Below are 15,032 nucleotides of genomic sequence, written 5' to 3'. Positions count from 1 at the left end.
CAGGAGGCTGTAGGCGGGTGGGTGTCAGTCTCTCTCCCAAGTAACAAGCAACAGGACAAGAGGAAACAGCTTAAATTGTACCAGTGGAGGTTTAGACTGGATATTAAGGAAAAATGTCTTCCCTGACAGGGTTGTCAAACATTGGAACAGGCTGTCCAGGGAAGTGGTTGAGTCACCATCCCCGGAGGTGTTTAAAAGACAGGTAAATGTAGCAGTTGGGGGCAATGTGGTTTCATGGTGGACTTGGCAGTCCTGGGTTAACAGCTGGACTTGGTGATCTCAAAGGTCTTTTCCAATCTAAATGATCCTATAAGCTGTCATACCTAGTTTAAAAATACAGTTACCAATTCTTTTTCTAAGCTATTTTTGAGGTAAATAGGTAATATGTTTGGAACTGGGCCAGAGGTTAATAACACGTGTTTTAAATGACAGCCAAAAACTGTAGAACAAAAGGGGAGAATTTTTTTAAGAAAGCATATTTTCCAAGGTATGTGTGGTGATACAGCACTGGAGCCTTTCACCATAATATAACTTTGAAAAACTTAACTCATTCATATCTGAACTGTATATAATTAACTTTTTAGGCAGGAAGAGTTGTTTGAGATTGTTTCAAGCTATGTGTAGAATGTAGAAAGCATTTAATTTTCATTTTTTAATTATGCTGGTGGATAATAAACCAAGTGAATGTGGGGTGTGACTTAAGAGAATGTGTATTTATACATTATTATTATTACTACTAATGCATTCTGAAACTGAAAAGAAAATTACTATATATATAAATATATAATAATAGGAGGTATTCACATTTTTGAAGGGAACAGTCTATTAAAAGTATTTGTCTGTTCTGTAGGACTTGTTCGGTGACGTAAATCAACATTTTCCAGAGTGAATGCAGATTAGTGGTATTATATTGTCTGCTTGAAGTTGGTATCTGATAACACTGCATGATGGATTAATCACAGTGGGTAGAGCATTTTTTGAAAAGGATTATTTGAGTGTCTTTCAGTGAGCTGCCAGTTTGTAAAGGTGATTGCAATGAACTACCAGGTTACAGCCTGTCTTGAATAATTGAAGCACCTCATCAGGTGCCCAGGAAGCATATTTTTTCCTTATCACAGGGCTTGGGTTGTAGGCTTTGTGTTACTTAATAGACACAGTGTGGGAATATTAATATGGCAGAAGAATACATAATATTAAAGGAGGTTTTAGATTGTTGAATACTGCTTGCTAACATTTAAAGGGGCATTTTTAATTCTGCAAATTATATGCTTGCCTATGTTAACTAGTCATCTTTTAATACCTCTAAATTAGAACAGTGTATTTTGCTCTATTTAGTAATGGATGCATTGCTGTAGAAAAGTTAACATTCTTAGATTTATTTCAATGTATTTCTGCTTGTAAATGAAATTACCCTGACAAATTGTGGCAATTTTTTCCTGTTCACATATATATATAAAACTATGCTTTACCTGTGGAGTGATGAATCTTACCTGTGCTAACACTGAAATACCAAACATAGGTGGTAATGTTTCTAGTATAGTCAAAAGCACAACCTGAGCACATGCATACATGATTGAGCAAGTCTCAGTCTAAGTCATTTGCCAGTACTGGTGAAGTTGTAAAAAATCAGGATTATAGGCAAGTTGTACAGCTTGTGCCATGTTTAATGCTCACAGGACTTTGCTGCTGCTATTGGTGCCACAGCTAGCTCAGTTAACACAAGCCTGTTGTTAATGCCATTATGGGCTGCAGACCTTTGGTCGCACTGTAGGCATGCCAAGATAGTGGCCATATCATCATGCCTGTTCACTGCCTTCTGGTTCTCCTCCTGGAAAGCCAGCCTTCAGTAGGAGTCTGAGGACACTGAGGTTTTTCTGGGCCAGGTTTAAACAGTCAGGATGTAGGTATGTGGTGGAACTATGGAGGAGTCACTAATGAGGAGCAGGCACTTCACTTTGCTTTCCATTCTTGCAAGTTAGACTCTTAGCCTGTGTGTCACTGAAAGCAGCCTTGTAGGTGTGCAATACAATGGTCTTTTGGTTTTCCTCAGTCACCAACTTTTCCTCTAAGGTTTCTAAGGTATTAGATACATCTTCTGATAAGTGGTGGACAGTGCTAACTTTGCAATTTGGGGGTGAGATGATATGGGTTCAAAATAATGTGATAAACTTTACCTGCTGCTAGCAGTCCTTTCAGGCAAACTCCTCTATTGCGAGTATCTTTTTTTTTTAATAGCAAGCAAGAACCGAAACCAATATAATCATTTGCCTTTTGAAGTTATTTTAATATTTTTTGTTCCCTAGCATAGTCTTTTGTGTTACTTCTGTGTAACTATAATTTTGTCAGTTTTAGTTGTTTTGTTATTTTTGCATAAAATTTCTGTCTTCAACTTATTTTTATCATAGGATTACTTATAAATGCAGGCAGAAAATAACTGTTTTGAAAAGCATGGTAAGTAGATGGGTGTATGTAGCATCTCTACTCTATAAGGCTTTCAATTGAATTATTTTAAGTTTGTAAAAATAAGCTTTTAAAAAAATCAAACCGTGAAATTCACACATCCTCCACCACCTCACCCCTCACCCTCCCCCATGTCCCTCGTTGACTGTGGGCGCATTTTATGTGTTACTTGAAGAGTTCTTACTTTCTATAGGGGTTGGAGTGGTTTGGTTTTTTTGGTTGGGGTTTTTTTTCTTTCCCCTGCAATGCTATGGCTTTACTTTTCTACTTATTTTTTAACAACGAGGAATTGCTTGGAGTGTCACTTCTAATTTTAACTGTCAGTTTAGTCCTCAACTTGATACAGCTAACTAGTTACAAATTTACTAGTAAATTCCAGTTACAATGTAAGTTACAAATTTGGTGTAGATAGAAACAACTGAAAAATGCAGCAATGTAACTTCAAGTACTGTGTGCTTCCCACACTGCTGTAGAACGTGGTTTTGGTTTTTATGCTTTCTAACTGCAAAAATGTTATGTTTTACTCTATCAGAAAACTTCTCTATGCAATGTGTGCTTCAGATTGCTCATGAATCTGGAGCTAGTTACCTGAATGATGGTTGCCAGTTTAATATCATAGTGAACTCCTTTACATTAAAAGGAGTTGTGTATAGTTATGTAGGTATGAATATACGGTTAGAAAACACTTGCTCGTGTATTTTGGTATGCCTATCTCTTACTTCAGTTTTAGGCATGAACTCCACAGAAACAGGGTTGTCTTCACTACTTTCATTTGAAACTTGTGAGAGTTACAGTAGAGAGTCATGGATTTAGTAGTACAGTAGTACTTTGGATTTACAACGGCATACTGATGGCAAGGCTTGGCCAGTCATTTGACAAAGTGAAGTGAAAGGGATTCTGCTAGTTCTAGGTTTTGGGGACTCTACTACTTCAGCAGTTTTACTAGGATATTTAAGTTAGATTTATGAAGAATTTCATTTCCTCCTCAAATCAGCGTTTTGAAACAATTTCCTGATCTTGGGGGGTTGTGGGGTGCCTGTAGACTTTGTCAGTATTTCAAGAAAGGTGTAACAGTTCAAGGCCTAGTTGCTGCTTGGCATTTGGATTGATCCAGTAACTTTTTTATAAAACTTACCCAAAATTACCAGTGGTAGGAAGAAAAAAGCCAATATGTTGGACTGTAACACATTACTACAGATCTGATTTTGGTTGTATTTGCTGTGCATAAATACCAGATTATTAGAAGTTACCCTTTTATTAAAATCAAACCTATAAAAAGAAAATAATAGCTAGTCTAAATAAGCTCGTATTATGCACTTAGAAATTTTTGATCTCTATCATACGCATAATGGTTCCCTTGATTACAATTTTGTCATTTCATTTGTAAATAATTTTCTTGCTAGCTTTTTGTATGATAGAGTGCATAGCTATCTAAATGATGAAAAGTCTGCAGTAATAGTAATTCTGAAGGTCTTTTTCTTCACTTTTGTGTCAGGATATTTGAGATTTTGTGCAGCAACATGTACTTTCTTCTCCAGAAGCCTTATGGTCTTTCATCTTTTATTTGTATTTACCTTGTTCTCTCTCACATACAGAAAAAGTAAATGCCTACCCTCTGATCGCTGTACTTTATTGTGTGTTTGAAAACATGTTCAGATTCATTTGAAGTTGCAACACTCTTTCATTCCAGCTTCTGCTGGTATAGGGAGTAGAGTAACTTGTCTCTAAAGAGACTCTTGTGCTGCAGCATCTGCTGTCTTAGAATGCAGAAAGCTTGAAATACTCTGAGCTGTTCTCTCTTATGTTTGCAGTTACTGTTGTACATCAATTGCATTGTGAGACAAAACTTACTAATACAAATTCCTGTTAATTATTTGATAGTTATTCTTTTGCTAACCACTTGCTATCTGTGTTATACGTATGCCTTTCATGTAGAAATCCAAATATCAAGGCTTTAAAGTCTTGGCAACTGTAGCAAACTACATAGAAGCTGTGATTGTTCATTCCTGGCCTTTCCAAATACCTGGCTGGTTTGAAAGCCATGTTGCTTTTCTTCATATACTGACAGGCTTCCACTTACTGCAGATACATGTTTTGGAGGAAACGTTAATTCTAGGGAGTTGTCATGCTTGCATGTTTCGTCTATGGGGCATCACTATCATCAGAGGAACCGTTTTTTGTAGAGATGAAAAAGGGAAGAATTGTTAGAGATGATTGACTATTTTTTTGAACAGAGACTGGACAGGATTCTTTCATGTAGTCACAGCTGAGTGTTAAATTGTATCAGATCTTTGTTAACTTTTGAAATAAATGCCTTCTTTTGGTCATACTTTTTCTGAAAGATTGCCAGCTCTCGAAGGAGTTGGGCTGCATTATCCACTTTTCAAGTCAGGGTTATCTGGGAGACTATATGGTGTTGATGTCTTGCTTCAAAATCTAAAGAATCAAAATAGTTATCAGCATCATTGCAGTGCAGAGCTTTTCCTGATTAGTCTGTTATTTGGTTTTTTTGAACTGTTATTGCCAATTTTCCCAAGCTGACTTCAGCTATTGCTCGTAAAGACTTCTTGTATTTTACTTTCCCTTGTAGAACCTCAAAGAATGCCTCACTTGATAGCACCTGAGAATTGCCTCGGGGTTACTATGTATGCTTGACTTGCTGGATTCTATAAATAAAAAAGTTCCTAACGTAGCATTCGTATTTCTCCCCAAACCAATTGCACTATTTCACTACTTTCTTCCTTTTTGCCTTTTTTTTTTTTTTTTTTTTTTTAATACAATCAGCTGTTTTTCAGTCTACAGGACAATACATCCCTTTTAGCCCAGCCCAGCCTGAAAAATATTTCTAAGAATTCAATGTACAAGTAGTTTCTAGATAAATCTGATTGCTTTTTCTTTGTTCATCAAAACCCCTGTCTTGAATTCTGGCGTATTTCAATATAACATCATGTGCTTTTCACACACACACCCCCCCCCACCCCCCCCCACTCCTCTGTTTTATTTTAACTTTTTTCACCTTTAGATACTGACTTGTGCTTTGATAACTGGGTTTGGAGTGTTCATTTATTAAGTGGTAGAAGGTGAGAGGGAGGGAATAAATACAGGCTTTCTCAAGGAAATCACGGACTTTCTGGAATATTACCTGTTTGTTATTCACCAGTCTTACTGTATTAAATGTTCACTTTTTTTTGCTCATGAAAGACAATGGTATTACTGGGTAAGTAAAGGGTCTTTTTGAGAGAAAATGCAGGATCGAACTATTCATTTAAAAATGAATGTGAAACTCTTGGCAAGAAGTTTTGAGTTTGATTCTGGCAGGCCAAGTAATAGTATAAATGCAGAGAAAGAGTGGACAAAGAAGACTTGTGTATATTAATCAGGTGTTATGAATGTAAGCCATTTTATGAAGTAATTCATTAAGTATCAAATACGTGGAAGTAAAGTTCAGGCTTTTGGTAGAATTAGTCTACAATATGAAAAAATTTCATCTTTAAGGTCACTTGGTATAAAAAAAGTACCTGAGGAAGGAATGTTAAAATAAGATTTTACATTAATCCCTGCAGAATCTCACTCAAGTAGAGAACGAGCTCTGTGAGATTTATGTTGGGAACCTGCAATGAGGAAGTGTATGGGTGTGTGCTCTAAGGGTTATTCGTTACCAGATGTTAGGGATGAAAATCAGATAATAAAAGTATTAGGGGAAAAAAGATTAATTCTGAGGGAGTGATTGATAGTTTCACTCTTCTGAAAAATGAGTCACACTTACTAAACTGGGAGAGGAGTCTGCATCTTCTCTGCAGAGCATTCACAAAAAATGATAGCGCTAATTCTTATCATATTGCACTCTGCAATAGTGCATATCACTTAATGTCATTCAAATGGCATAGCCAGAGACAACATTCAGAGTTTCAAGTCATGATAAAGTAATCCCTTTTAAATAAAAATGGAAAAGAAATGCCTACTCTACAATTGCACGTTATTTTGTTCACTTGAAGGTATTCTACTCTTTGAATAGAATCTGACATTTGATTCAGCTATATTACTAGGTATGGAAGTTGAAATAAACTGGGCTTGCCTGATTTGCTTAAGAGTGAGGTGGCACCTAAACTTCTGGATATCTACAGTGTGGAGGAAATCCAGCTACCAAGTTCCTTTTTTTCGTAGTTTCCTGTGTGGTCTTTTCTAACAGTTTATTCCTATTATATAGCTCATTGACTTGAAGTAGGATGACACAGATCAGTAATTAAAGAATGCCTATATCCATCTGCCTAGTCACTGTTATGCTTTGTTGTCTTTATATCTACATGTTGTGCTGGCTGTGAACAGCCAAACAGAAGGACTTCCCAGTCAGGTTCCAAATCTTAATGTTTTGTCATCTTTATGTTTCACAGAATTCTGAAGCCTCTGAAGTGGTAATCCTGGAGCGCTGCTGGATTGTGGAGTTCAGGAGTAAAACAGATGTTTCCATAGTTCTCAGTAAGTAAGACATAGCTAATTATGTTCGGTGTGAATTTTTTATTTCTATCAACAAAAATTAAAACAAAAACGCCTAACCACTCAGACATTGGAACTTTTCTAAAAAATTAGCTAAAATATATCCTGTTATCTGTGAGGTGCATATATGTAAATATTGCTTTTCTCTGAATTCATGCCTAAAAAGAGAATCCTAAAAGCTATTGTTTTACTTTTTCTAAAATCAAGTGAAATTCATATATCATCTTCTTCCTCTGACAATAAATACAAGTTTGAGGTTCAGTTTTGTTAGGCATTATGTACAATGTGGGTTTTGTGTTGGTCCATAGCTAATTAATCTTTTTCTTGAATGATTATTTATTGCCAATCTCCATATTAAATGAGGGGGTTTATGTTGGTTTTTTTTCACCTCCTATCAACTTCTCATTAATAAAATTGGTAAAAAAAGTAGGAAAAAATCAGTTATTTCATAGCAATCAGAATCATTATTTTAGTGGAAATGTTTTACTTGGAGAAATTGCTGTCATAGTTTTCTCTGGAGGAACAGCTCAAAATAGCTGTTGTGTTAGAAATTTTTAATGAAATGGATTCTTTCTGATACCACTGCATGATTTTGAAGTACTTGGACCAATTTGCCATTTTCTGGTAACCATAATAGTCTAGTAGGCCCCTTTAGGTACTGGAAGGCTGCTATAAGGTCTTCCTGAAGTCTTCCTTTCTCCAGGCTGAACAACCCCAACTTTCTCAGCCTGTCTTTACAGGAGAGGTGTTCCAGCCCTCCGATCATCTTTGTGGCCCTCCTCTGCAATTGCTCCAACATGTCCACATCCTTCTTGTGTTGGGGGCTGCAAAGCTGAACACAGGACTCCAGGTGGTGTCTCATCAGAGTGGAGTAGAGGCGGAAAATCACCTCCCTGGACCCGCTGGCCATGCTTCTTTTGATGCAGCCCTGGGTACAGTTGGCTTTCTGGGCTGCAAACACACATTGCCGGTTCTGTTGAGTTTTTCATCCAACACCTGCAAGTCCTTCTCCTCAGGGTGGCTCTTAATCTTTTCTCCGCCCAGCCTGTATTTGTGCTTGGGATTGCTCCAACCCAGGTGCAGGACCTCGTACTTGGCCTTCTTGAACTTCATGAGGTTTGCGCGGGCCCAGCTCTCAAGCCTGCAAGGTCCCTCTGGGTGGCAGCCCTTCCCTCTGGTGTGTCGACTGCACCACACAGCTCAGTGTCGTCAGCAAATTCACTGAGTGTGCACTTGATCCTACTGCCCATGTCATTGACAAAGCTGTTAAACGGTGCCAGTCTCAGTACCAACCCCTGAGGAATGCTACTCATTACTGGTCTCCGCCTGGACATTTAGCTGTTGACCGCAACTCTTTGACTGCGACCATGCAGCCAATTCCTTATCCACCAAGTGGTCCATCCATCAAATCCATGTCTCTCCAGTTTAGAGACAACGATGTTGTGCAGGTCAGTGTCAAATACTCGGCACAAGTCCAGGTACATGACTTCAGTTGCTCTTCCCTCCTCCATCCATGCTGTAACCCTTTTGTAGAAGGCCATCAAATTTGTCAGGCACAATTTGCCCTTAATTGGTTGTCACCAATCACCACCTCATTTTCCATGCGCCTTAGCATAGTTTCCAGGAGAATCTGCTCCCTGATCTTGCTGGGCACAGAGGTGAGACGGACTGGCCTGTAGTTCCCCAGGTCTTCCTTATTTCGGTATTTCAAAATGGGGGTTACGTTTCCCCTTTTCCAGTCAGTGGGAACTTCATGTGACTGCCGTGACTTCTCAAATATGATGGACAGTGGCTTAGCAACTGCATCTGCCAGTTCCCTCAGGACTTGCAGATGCATCTCAGAAGGTCCCCTAGGCTTGTGCACCTTCAGGTGCATTAAATCTTATGTCTTGTGCCTGATGTTGAGGCACTGCATCAAAAAGGACTTCTTTCTGTATTTGGAAGCATTGCTTTGCATAACTATAACAGCTGAATGATTACCATTGAGTCTCAAATTGAGACTTTTCTAATTATGCCATTATTGAGTCCAATTAATTGATTGGAATCATGAGCTTTATGAGGTGGTGATGTTGCAATTCGAGTATAAATACAGTCATGTCAGTTCCCTTCTGGCATTTCTTTTACAATGCTTGAACATAATGCTACTGAACTGAACCAAGAATACAGTTGTAATTGCTCACAGGACTCTTTCAATTAGCTTTGAAGCCTGCAAACAGGACAGCTTCTGTGGCAGTGAGATTGGCAGGTTTTAACTCCAAAAGCTGGGGACGTAGACAATAATGAATACTGAGTAAGCGCTTCAGTCTGCCTGTGGAGAAAAAGAGGCTGTGAATATGTGTGGAGGAAGAAATATGCTTGCATAGTTAGGAACAGAAATTGCTAGCTGAGAGACAGACTTCTGAAAACAATGTTTTTGAAGGTCAGTAGTGTGGTTAGAGGTAAGGGTGGCATTCTGACTAGCCACCAAAAACATATTAAAGGAGAAAAGATGAAACAGTATAGAAAACTCCAGGTATGCAGAGCCAACAAATAATGATAAATGCCTGGAGGGTGACCAAGGGAATACAACAGAAGACAGAGGAAGAGACAGACAGGTAGAGGAGAAATGGATTTCAAACTTGGCAATTTTCCTTGCTGGAGAACAAGGACAACAGCCTGGCTGATGATTTGTTGGATGGGAAAAGAAAAAGCAAGCCAGGCTATTATGAGGTATTAGAACAAAACTGAAGATAAATGAAGATGATATACTGTGTACTGAATGAGGATAAAATACTAAAGTAAATGAAATAACAATCCATGTGCTGTAGGGGAGAAGAAAAAATTCAGAAGACAAAATGGGGGAAAAGCAAACCTCAGGAACTAAGAAGATAGCTTTGGCAATGGGGCTTCTATCATGAAGAACTAGCTGCATTGTCTCAAGAATATATCCAATGGCCACTGGCAGCCAAAAAAAGCTCTAAAATGTGCATCTGGGACTCTAAAGGACTCACATGGAAGCAGGATAGTAGGACATACCTGCTCACAATGTCCCATTTCTTGTGGAGCAGATGGAGGAGAGCTGTGCCAGAACACAGCAGAAGCTCCAAGGAAGGAGGCAGACTTGATCTGTGAGGTTTAACTTGTGGTGTGGCTGGGAAGGGGCATTTTCTTCATCTTGCAGCCTGCAAGATGAAGAAAATCAGCTGCGGGTTCAACTTGGAACCATGAGGGGAGGCTTTGGAGTAAGCTTTTCGCCAATTGTCTCTTCGTCTTCTGGGTGGTGGGCCAAAACCTAGGAGATGTAAGCAAGAGTGAGAAATGAAGACTAGCAGGGATATCTAAGAGGAGAACACAATGAGATGCAGGGAGTAAACATGGAGGGAAAAATAAGGACATTTTCATGCAACATCTAGTGATATTGTAGAGCTGATCATTGCCTCAGGGTCGTGTGGATACTGAAACATAAGGGGAGTACAGAAGAGGTCAGGCAGTCACAGCAGATAATCCTGTCAGTACTTCAAGTGCAGTGCTCCTAAAACACCCTTGTTCAAAAGATTTCTGAGCAGACCATGAAAGGAAACAGGATTTGTTAGGTGATCTACTATTCTGTATGTGGCGGGTTGCTTGCATGCCCTTGTCACATGAACTAGTAGCTATTAGTAAAACAGATCAGACACTGGTGTGAGATAGATCATAGAACGGTTTCAATTGGAAGGGACCTTAAAGATTATCTCGTTACACCCCCCACCACGGGCAGGGACACCCCCCACTAGCCCAGGTTGCTCCCAGCCCCGTCCAGCCTGGCCTTGAGCACTGCCAGGGATGGGGCACCCACAGCTGCTCTGGGCAACCTGGGACAGTGCCTCATCACCCTCACAGTAAAGAATTTCTTCCTAATATCTATTGTAAATCTACCCTCTTTCAGTTTCAAGCCTTGTCCCATCACTACATGCCCTTGTAAAAAGCCCCTCCTCTAGCTTTCTTGTAGGCCCCTTTAGGCACTGGAAGGCGGCTGTAAGGTTTCCCCAGAGTATTCTCCAGGCCGAACAACCCCAACTCTCTCAGCCTGTCTTCACAGGAGAGGTGCTCCAGCCCTCTGATCTGATTGAATGTGGCAGTTCACGCAGTGTGATTCATTCCTGAAATCCCAGAAGGTGAGATAAGGGGAGCATTCCAACCCTTTTGTCCTCAAAAGATCTTAAACCTGGAAACCATAGCTGTGCACTGAAGCGTCTGAGCAATGCAGTGTTAACTGCCTTGCCTTGGAGTCTCCTCAGGACTAACTGCTGTGTTCACGTCATCTACACTTGCACCTTGTACAACACAGGCGGGCATTGTAGCCTCCCCAGACAGAAATATATAATCATAGCTGTTTAGAGAATAGCCATGTCTCTGTTGGACCTTGGAAACCCTGTTAGAGGTGGTTACTCTGCGGGGTTTATGTGCCCAGGTGCTGTCAGAGGGGGCTGCAGGGTGGCACCTCTGTGAGGAGAGGCCCGGGCTGCCACAGCCTGTGCTGGACTGAACTGGTTCCAGCCGGCTCCTGGTGACCCACCACAGGGCACGGCTCAGCTCCTTAGCCCTGCTGGCAGCACCTGGGGTGAAACACTGCCCAGCTGTGAGGAGTGAGGGGGGGAAGGGCTGAGGAACAGCCCCGTGAGCACCAGAGGGCAGGTGGAGGGGAGGAGGTGCTCCAGGCACCCCAGCAGAGCTTCTGCAGAGACCCCAGCAGAGCAGGTATTCCCCTGCAGCTTGTGAAGAAACCATGCTGCAGCCAGGGGTAAAGTGTGAGGAGGCAGGAACAGCAGGGAGAAGCTGTTACGGACTGGCAATAACCGTCCCAGCCCTCAAACCTCCATGCCGCTCGGGGTGTGGGGAAGGTAGAGGAGCTGGGGGTGAAGCTGAGCTGGGGGGGAGTGAAGGGGGGTGGGGAGGGTAAAGGTCTTTGTCTCTAGTCAGTACTCTTTTTATTTGCAATAAATTATGTTATTTTTCCCAGAAGTCTGTTTTGCCCATGATGGTAACTGCTAAGTGGTCTCTGTCTTTATCTCGACCCATGGGCTGTTGCTTTTTTTTCTCCTCTCGCCTTGCTGAGGAGAGGGAGCCTGCAAGCAGCTGGCAGCTGGCTGGCCAAGGTCAACACACCATGGTTAATTTATGTCAGGCATTTTTCTTTGTTTTGTCCGCTTCCAGATGTGTCAGTGTTTGAGCAGAAGATGTAAAAAGTTAGGCAATCAGGAGGAAAAAGTTGTGTGAATGTTGGTAGGTTTTGGTCACGTAATGTTTCTCTGGAGTAGGGTAATTAGAACTGTGAGGCTAGATGTTCGAACCAGTCCCAGGAGCGATCTGAAGTTGACCACTGTTTTCCAGGATAAGATAGCCCTTTAAGACTGGTAATTGCATTACTCTGTGTGGTCCCTTAGTGAGAAGTAGGGAGGTAAGAGCTGTAACATCCCAGTAGGGCTGGTGAGGCATGAGGAGGAAGGGAGGGAACAGAGAAAACAGACAAAGCTTTTGTTGCAAGGTCACAGTCATCTAAAACATATTGCAGCGGATCGGGGGAAAAAAAGCTTGCATGTAGGAATACCCTTAAGATGGCAAACATTGCCTTTTGCCGTTTGTAGTATGTCAGCCACTTGGAGTATTTTGTTTCCTTCAATAGTAGTGGCTTGGGAAGGCAGGTCAGTATCACTCCCCATTTTAGAGGTGGAATAACCAAGGCATATGCAAAGGTTAGTTTTGCAGACCTAGGCAGAGAATCAGTATCTCTGAATCCTGCCTTTTTAAAGGTAGACAGATGATCCAGCCTGTGATGTGGTATATACTTCCTTTCAGCAAAAGCAGTCTACTGCTTCGCGAAGGCTGCACTTAGTACTTTTGTTGAATGCTTCAGTATTTCTGTTCAGTGATCTTGAGATACCATTGTGGTATTTAAATATTTGTGTGGTCTGCCTTGCTTCCAGCATAGGTGTGGTATTTATTTAATGAGAGGGAAGCAGCAACGTGGCATGTGTGAAACCCTGCAGGTATTAAAAGAAAGAAAGTATTATACTGCAGTAGGCAACCTGGGGTATCACACTGTATTAATTTCAAATACCTCAGGCTCTTTGTGAGCTTCTGTGGGGACTTAAATGGAGATTATAATGGAAACTTATATAAGTTTATTCCAGCATCGCAAAATAAAATAAAAAAAAACCAAACCCACAACACTGAAGATAAAATTTTTAATTAAATTCTTTATCTTTGAAAATTTAACTTCCAAAGGAAGATTAGCATAGCATCATGAGTAACCATGGGATGATTTCATCACTACTAATTTGAACATGAAATGCATCAGCATATAGAATTCAGTCAGCTTTGTGAATTAAAAGCCTCTGATGTCTGTATTAGAAATATCCTGCGGATATAATTTACGTATCAAAGCTTCCATTCTACTTTTGCTACAGCATATGGTGGTAAGCTGTGATGGTGCTTTATATTTTAGAGTGGCAGTGGCTCATTGATATTCACAACTGTTTTCCACTGCTGAGGTAGCAACTGAGAATTACTTTTTGCTAGCGCATGTAAAAAGAGAGAGAGAACCTTTAACCTTTTTGAACTCTTTTTCTTTGCATATTGGCATAGGAGGAAAAATAGTGATCCTCTAGAAAAGGGAGAGGCTGTAATTCTGGACATTGACCGTGTGCTTTGTACATGGTTTTTATTTAAATCCTGTCAGTAATTTCTTTTTTTTTTTTACTCTGTTCAACAAAATTCTATGCTTATAACTCATTAATGAAAATTAAGCAAGCCATAGATCATCAATCTTCCTGTAAATTTTACATATTTAGTAAAATAAAACAGTAAAGCCTTCTTAAGATAGAAATGAAGATCAATAACAAATAGAAAAGCTTTTAAATGGAAATGTGTTTGTTTTATTATTTTATATTCTAAAAGCCTTTTCATTAAACTGCAGTCTTGTGAAAGACAAGGGTCAACCCCAGTAACTGCCTACGCTTTTTGGTGACTATTATTTCTGACCTCATAGAAAGGCAGCTTTCTCTGCAAGAGATTTAGAGTACAGTTACAATGAAGTACAGTTTAAAAAATGAGGGATGTCATTAAGACATTTTTAATAAGAAATTTGTTTTCACTTTTAAAACAACTGAAATATGAAAGTGCTTGCCGAGAGAAGAGGCAAATACTATTGTTAAATTGAAAAACTTGGGAAATATAAGCAGCATTACAAAATAATGGGAAAAAAAAAAGTTATCTGAGGATGATGGAACGAACACCAAAATGCATTTCTGCCTTTAGTCAGTTGGGTTAGAGTAGAAAAGGCTTTCCACTGCCACTGGGGATATCTCAGCTTCTCTTTATGATATTTCCTTATTCGACAGCAGCCCTGTTTGAGCAGGGGAGGTTGAACTCTTTATTTGAGCTGCAGAAGTTCTGTAGGACTGTAACTTTCTATGCTGGCTTCTGTGGGAGAAAGTCTTGTTGAGATCATGCTTCAGTAAAAGAACTGTTGGCGAATAGGGTCCTGATCAGAAAAGGCTCTATGGATAGATATGTTTGCTTTCCACTACCTGCTTCCTCAGTTCTTGCTTCTAACTGGGTGTCTGCTATTGAAATAAGGAAAAGCAGCAAGGTGGGCAAGCTGCTGGAAGGGCCTCTAAGCACCTGCTAGTGAGGAATCTCCACTTAAGGTGTCTGAAACATGCTGGTATAGCCACTGGACCGCATTAGCTTTCCATAATGTTAATGTAAGTGATGTCTATTTCTGCCCACTTTGTATGTCAAGGGATGGAAAGTCAAGGGTTTGGACACAGTTATACATTGTAAAAGTGGGGCAGCTTCTAGACCACAAAACTTTCCTTCAGAATGTGTGTATAGCAACGCTACTGGCCAAGTGGGTGTGAGTTGATACAGTCCCAAGCGCTACATGCCCCTGCTCTAGAGCAACACAGCATGCTCTGCTACAGAACCTGTTCCCCCAGATTTCACCAGTGGTGCCTCCGTGTTGGCTTGCTTTTGCACCATTATCCAAGTGCCAGTTGCATTATCCAAATGTCAGTGCTAACATTTAGAGACCAATTTGTGCATTAAAATTATTAATA

General features: G+C 40.3%; 1 long non-coding RNA gene across 2 annotated transcripts in view; it reads left to right on the top strand.

Annotated features, from left to right (window-relative positions):
• LOC129734456 (uncharacterized) overlaps positions 1 to 6,930 on the top strand; it is a 120,126-nt gene extending 113,196 nt beyond the window's left edge. For both annotated transcript variants that reach the window (XR_008730053.1, XR_008730051.1), the window contains one exon: positions 6,852 to 6,930. This is a non-coding gene — a long non-coding RNA (uncharacterized LOC129734456). The remainder of the gene's footprint in view (positions 1 to 6,851) is intronic.
• The last annotated feature ends 8,102 nt before the right edge of the window (positions 6,931 to 15,032 follow it).

This window comes from Falco cherrug, chromosome 1 (genome assembly GCF_023634085.1).
Source record: "Falco cherrug isolate bFalChe1 chromosome 1, bFalChe1.pri, whole genome shotgun sequence".
Lineage (NCBI taxonomy): Eukaryota > Metazoa > Chordata > Aves > Falconiformes > Falconidae > Falco > Falco cherrug.
This window is presented reverse-complemented; position numbering and strand designations above follow the sequence as displayed.